The sequence below is a fragment of the Cavia porcellus genome, unplaced genomic scaffold (assembly GCF_034190915.1).
Source record: "Cavia porcellus strain 051 isolate PalLab524CR breed Dunkin Hartley unplaced genomic scaffold, mCavPor4.1 scaffold_22, whole genome shotgun sequence".
Classification (NCBI taxonomy): Eukaryota; Metazoa; Chordata; class Mammalia; order Rodentia; family Caviidae; genus Cavia; species Cavia porcellus.
The window spans coordinates 11,812,499-11,818,662 of NW_026947505.1; the positions used below are offsets into that span (position 1 = coordinate 11,812,499).

A 6,164-nucleotide genomic window follows, 5' to 3' on the forward strand; every position below is an offset into this window, starting at 1 on the left:
GGATTTATTTATATCATCTCTTTAGATGAGTGAGCTCATCTGTTTAATATAACTCGAAGGAAATTAAATTAAATTAAAAATATATAATGAGAACAGTGTTAATTTTATGCTTATTATATCTTTTATTTCTAGTAAAATTAGTAAAGAAATACTAATTAAAGTGATGAGAAGTCGTTCTATTTATCTAACAAATTTCTGTTGAAAACCTATAAGCTAGATTCTGTGTGGGGGTCTTTCAGTGCAAGGTACTGGCCTAGAAGAACTAAATATCTATTGAATGGAAATGTATAGTTCAGAAAATATAGGTCAGAGTAATTTGCTTAGTAGAGTTGAGGTGAGGAATCTGAGAAGGACTTTTACCTCAGTTTACCTGAGTTTCTATCCTGTGTCAGGCTCTCCTGGATAATTCACACATATTACCTACTGCTAAAGGATCTGATGTAACCAAGGAATCACTGAAGATGATAATAACTTTTAAAAATAGGTAAGGCCTACGAAAAAACATGTAATTTTCTAAAGTAGCTTAATAATAGGTAAAGAGTAAATGCATGTTCTTTACCCAAATGAACAAAGAATGACCAAATGAGAAGCTAAGTAGAGGACACAGAGAGCTAGAGACAAATACTTTGAGAAAGGGATGACTGAGAACTCATGTTGATCCCACAGATGTAAAATTTCACTTATTTATTTGTATATATATTGTGGTTCTATGTAATATACTTAATTTTTTAAAAAGACATGAAGCCAGGCCAAGACTGGTTAACAATTGCTTCTTTTTCATATAAATTTGAGGAGTTTAAGAAAAACAAGATAAGTTTGAGGGAAAATTTTTACATTTACTTTTATTGTGACAATCTACCATTTATTGGGCATCAGCAGTGTGTGAGGCAATAAAGGTAGATGTGTTTGGTACCTTAACTGGATTCCACAAAGTCTTATGAAGCATGCATTGTTTATTTTGCCTATAAACATGGATGCTGGGCCTGCAAGCATTAAAGGACTTGTCTAAAAACTGACTTGGTGGCAGAGCTGGAGTATGAACTCCAGTTTGTCAATTCTGTTTGATCTCATTAATTATATTTCTACTTTCCTTGTCCCCAATTTAGCATTAAATATCAAGAGCACAAGAATTTGCTAAGTCTGGATTACAAGTGGGAAATGCATAAAGATGCTGCCTAAGAAAAATTGAGAACAAGTGGACTCACCTGCATCGGAATGGAGATGGACAATAAAACCTCGGTTGCTCGTTTGTACTTGTTTGCTTTTGTCTGCTCATTTCCGGGAATAGATTTGGTAATATAAACACTGTTAATGCTGTAACATGGAGTTAATGAGATAAAAAAGCAAGGATTGTAAGCAATTAGAGCAGGTCACTTAGTATTATTACGTGAAATATATAGGTAATAAAATAAAATGGAAAATATATTTTAAAACAGGGTTTTTGCAAATAAACAAATAAAAATGTTTTGTATATTGATAATAGCAAATGTGTCCTTTAGGGATAATCATGGGAATTTTGAAAACTCATCTTATCCTTCCTTTTCCTGTTTTACAATCTCTTAAATTGATTTTATTATCTCCTTCTAATTACTAGTTTCTCTAGCTAGAAAGTGAAATTATTAGTAAACAGGGTCACAGTGACACTCTTTAAAATTAGGGACTCTTTTGCTTTGGCAATGTTACTATGTCACTTCAGTGTTTTGAGATTTTTAGATTTTTTAAATCATATTGGTCTCTCTGTAGTCCTTGTCAATAAATAGATTTTCACTTTTTAAAAAATACGGTGTCTTGCAAAGCATCTCTCTAGATCAATTATTTACTCTGGTGGTTATTTGTAAATTTCTGCACAGTACAATTTTACTTTTGCTGTAAATTTTTTTCTCATTTTTTCATTCAAAATATAATGTCTTTATAGACAATTAATTGTCTTGCCTGGAGCCACATAAGGTGGCACATGTCTGTAATCCTAGGATACATGGTAATATGGTAATATGGTAATATGGGGTAAAGGGTCTTAAGTCCAAGGTCAACCTGGGTTACATAGTGAGATCCTATCTCCAAAAAGTCTTGATCAGGACTGCAGATGTAGCTCAGTGGTAGAGTACCTGTCTAGCAGTTGTGAGGCCCTGGGTTCAATACCTCCACAAAGTCTTTGTTTTCTTGCTTGCGATATAATTTAAAGCTACAGTTAGACCATGGTGATACAGCATCAGGAGAAAGCAGGAGAAGAAAAATCTGACCTCTTGCTTCGATGTGATCATCATGTGACTTTCAGTAACTCAAAGAAATTCTTTTATCTTTTGGTAGGAATAGACAACTAAAAATTTTTCAAAGTCATACCTTCACATAATATAAATAACCAAAAACACTTGTAGAAATGGGTTCTTGCAAAAGGAAATCAGACCTTTCTCCTCCTTATGGATAAATTGATTCCCAAAGATTCCCATCTCCTTTGCCTCTTAGGATACATACTGGGCATGTGGTTGGTTAGATAAGGAGCTCTGCAGAGACTGCTCAGCAGTCAGCTTTCTCTGAGGTAGCTCTCATGCTATTGCTCCCTCTGGAAGGCCGAGGTAATAACGTCAAAGGCTTGTTAGGGCCGAATATGAGAAGATGAGGTCAGGGGAGCCAAACTTTCCATCAACCTCCCAACTAAGAGGGTAGAGACTTGGAATGTTAGAATCTCCAAAATCACTGAAGCGGGAGGAAAGGGGAGAGAATCGTAGTGGCAGTTTGGATGACTGTGAATAGATATTCACCTGTACTTGGATGGGTGTTTCAGGTCCAAAGTGATCTGTGACTTGGGTCACAGCTGGCATGCTCCCGGGGGAATTCAGAGTCCCAGAAATGGTCGAACGTGAATACCAGGGCTGTCTTGCTTGGGTGCACGTTTCTCTAAACATTAACTTATAATGAGCCTATGAGAGTCACAGTTGTGTTCAGGTAAATGCCTCCTTGTAGAACTCTATACAAATAGCTGCAGAGGGATTCAATGTACCACTGGCTCTTAGAATGTCTAGTGGAAACCATCAGGCACTGTGATGGTTTGCATCACCAGTGTAGGTGCAACACCAAGACAAAAAAATCATGCAAGAATGGAATAGAGGGGCTACACATATAGTTCAGTAGCATAAGCATCTGCCTAGCAAGTGCAAGGTTCTGAGTTCAGTTCCCCCTAGAAAAAATAAACAGAACAAAACCCAACAGAAAATGGAATAGATTTATCATGGATTTGGAATCATTGTGGAAATTTAGGGTTTTATATCTACCAGGAATTGAGAGAGGGATTAATTCTAGAGATCCCAGAAACTTTTTAAAAATTTCTAACTACATGCTTTTATAACACACAGACAGAAAATAGAAGCAGAACCAAAGAGGGTTGAGGTTAGGTAATCAAAGAAAATATTTTAAGGCCAGTACCACAGATTGTAGGAGATGCAAATAAAGGCAGCATGTAGCTCTGAATCCATGAGAATTAGGGGTAAAAGAAACACCAAGCATCACCCCATGTAAAGAAGCAGGACTGTTTGAGACACAAGCATTTTTTTCAACACTTGTTTCCTAGTATACTTGATACCTACTGACTTACCTAAAAGTTTTGATCTTTATAAATAGCATTATTAAGACATGAACAAAAGCATTTTTGAGATGCTCAAAATGGTAGGACCAGAAGGATTAAGAGGTATTTTGTTGGAAACTGGAGAACAAACTATATATATATGTATATATATACTTTAATGTAGTTTCCAGCCACTTGATTTTTCAATTAATTCTGATAATCAAAAAACCATCACTATATACGTAGAGGCACATGCTAGAATGCCCTGCATTTTGATTAGTCCATAAGGTGTAAGTCTGAGAACTTACCTTTAATAATTCAGACCTCATGATGTCTACATGAGCATTTGTCAATAAATCATACCGAACACCAAAACCCACATTTTATTTCACATATTTTGATACTAGGATTGTGTGAATGGATTTTTGTGTTTATTGATATGAATCAAAGAAAACGAATTCTCAAATTTCTTCAAAAGGCAGGTGGAAGCACATGGAAAAAACCAGTGATTGAATGATACCGCACTGCACAACAGCCTCCTTTACCTTCTGATGCTGGTACATAAATATACATAAAGAGCCTGGGAAACATGCCAGAGGAAAAATATTGAGCATATTTTCAGGTTTATTTTTCTTTTATTTTGAAGTTGGATTGAGATTTATAAGAAAATATCTCAATAGAATGGGAAAAGTCAATCAATCATATGGATGTTGGGTCATCAAAATGCAAAAGCATTCAAGCATGGGTAGATGACTAATTTTCACACTTACCACCCACTCTATCTACCCAATATTTGGAGTTGTTAATATAGAGCTGAAATGATTATTGCATAGGATTGACATAATCAAATGGAAAGAGAGATAATACATTTGAAGTTATCACAGTTATTTAACAGTGTATTTAGCTGATGGTCCCCAGCAACTTATAAACCTTTATATTAGTCAGCTTTTGTGTTTCTGGACATAATATCTGACACTCACAACTGAACGGAGGAGGGCTTTACTTTGGCTCATAGTTGTGGGGAATTAAGTCCATGGTAAGCTACGTACAAGTAGGGAACATCATGGCAGAGGGCACAGTGGAGAAAAACTGCTCCATGGTAAGCTAGGTCCAAGGAAGTAACTCAGCAGAAAAGCGTTGTGGAGAAAAGCTTCTCTCAGTTCATGGCCACCAGGAAGCAGAGAAGGAAAAATGCCAGAAAGGAAGGGATGAAGGGCCAAACATAGACCCCAAAGCGTAGCCTCACTGTCCACCCAGACACTCCTAAAATATCTTCCACTAGTCCTCTAGGTAGATCCCAAATCCAACCAAGTTGACACTCTATCCTAATCAAATAAAATAGAATAGTGGTCCTTAACCCCTGGTGCTCCTGGCTGGTACAAGTCTATGACCTATTAGGAACCAGGCTGCAGAACAGGCTAGGAGTGGCAGGCAAGAAAACTAAGGTTAATCTATATTATTGTCTCAGCCCATAGTTTGCGTGACCATCTGCCCTCTGTCATCTGTCAGATCAGTAGTTGTGCTAGATTCTCATAGCATCTACCATGAAGTGCAAAGGCCAGGGTTCTCGGATGCATGTTCCTTATAAGAAACCAATGCCTAAAACCATGCCTCCACTTCCATTTGTGGAAAAAAATTGACTTCTGTGAAAATCGTCTCTTAGTGCCAAAAAATTTGAGGAGCAGTGGGCAGAAGACAGGTAGTAGTTTCACTGGGAATGGTTTCTAGTTGATTCTATCCTTGTATTCTGTCTTTACATGGTGGACCCATGCCAGTAGGGATGAGGAAGCACGCTGAAGCCAAGACTCTGAGACTGATCCTTTCATGGAGAACCCTGAATTTCTTCAATAGCAGGTTTTCAAGTGTTTCTTTTGTGCTAAGTTCTTTTAAGTAGACATCTGGCATGATGATTAAACACCTGAAATTGGAACCAAGAAAACAAAATGGTCTCTTGTCAGAATTGAGACCCCCACAAAAGCTATACAACCCAACCGAAACTGTTTCCACACTTGTAAGAAGATGTGGGCTAACAGTAGCTACTATTAAATATTTTCTTTATGGTGTTATGCTGGCATTTTCTTGCAGTATGTTCATTTTTTAGTATTTTTAAACTGTATTCCACAAAGACTTACCATCTTGGTAGCATACAGGATCCTTTTACTTGCATAATAATGATTACATTGTTCTTTAAAAACACAATCAATAACTCTAACACAATTGCTGTTCCTTAAAATACAGCAAATCATGCAACACATAACGTATTTTCAAGAAAAAGCATCTTGTTTTACTTTCAGGCTCATCTCTCCAAACTGTCAGCATATCAGCAAGAGTAACAGGAAGAGTAATATGAAGTCAGGTGGACAAAATACATAAATCTAATCTGTTGAAAGTGTCCATGCAAGACAGCTAGACTGGGCATTCTGGGAAATCTCCATACCTGTCATTGTGGCCAAACATCTTGTGCGCCAGCTGTCTCTCTCTTCCCTGGTGCTGGACCTCTTCACTCACACTCTTGCCATGTATTTGCCTGCTCACTCCATGAAGACCAGCTGAAGCTTGAAAATCTGACTTCCCACATCTGTGGCTGTTCTCAGAGTGCCTCCAA

At 37.2% G+C, this 6,164-nt stretch overlaps 1 long non-coding RNA gene across 1 annotated transcript; it reads left to right on the forward strand.

Annotated features, from left to right (window-relative positions):
• Positions 1-246: 246 nt before the first annotated feature.
• On the forward strand, positions 247-1,253 carry LOC134472186 (uncharacterized). Its single transcript, XR_010042063.1, has 2 exons — positions 247-484; positions 1,107-1,253. It is a non-coding gene; the product is annotated as an uncharacterized LOC134472186 (long non-coding RNA).
• Positions 1,254-6,164: the final 4,911 nt, after the last annotated feature.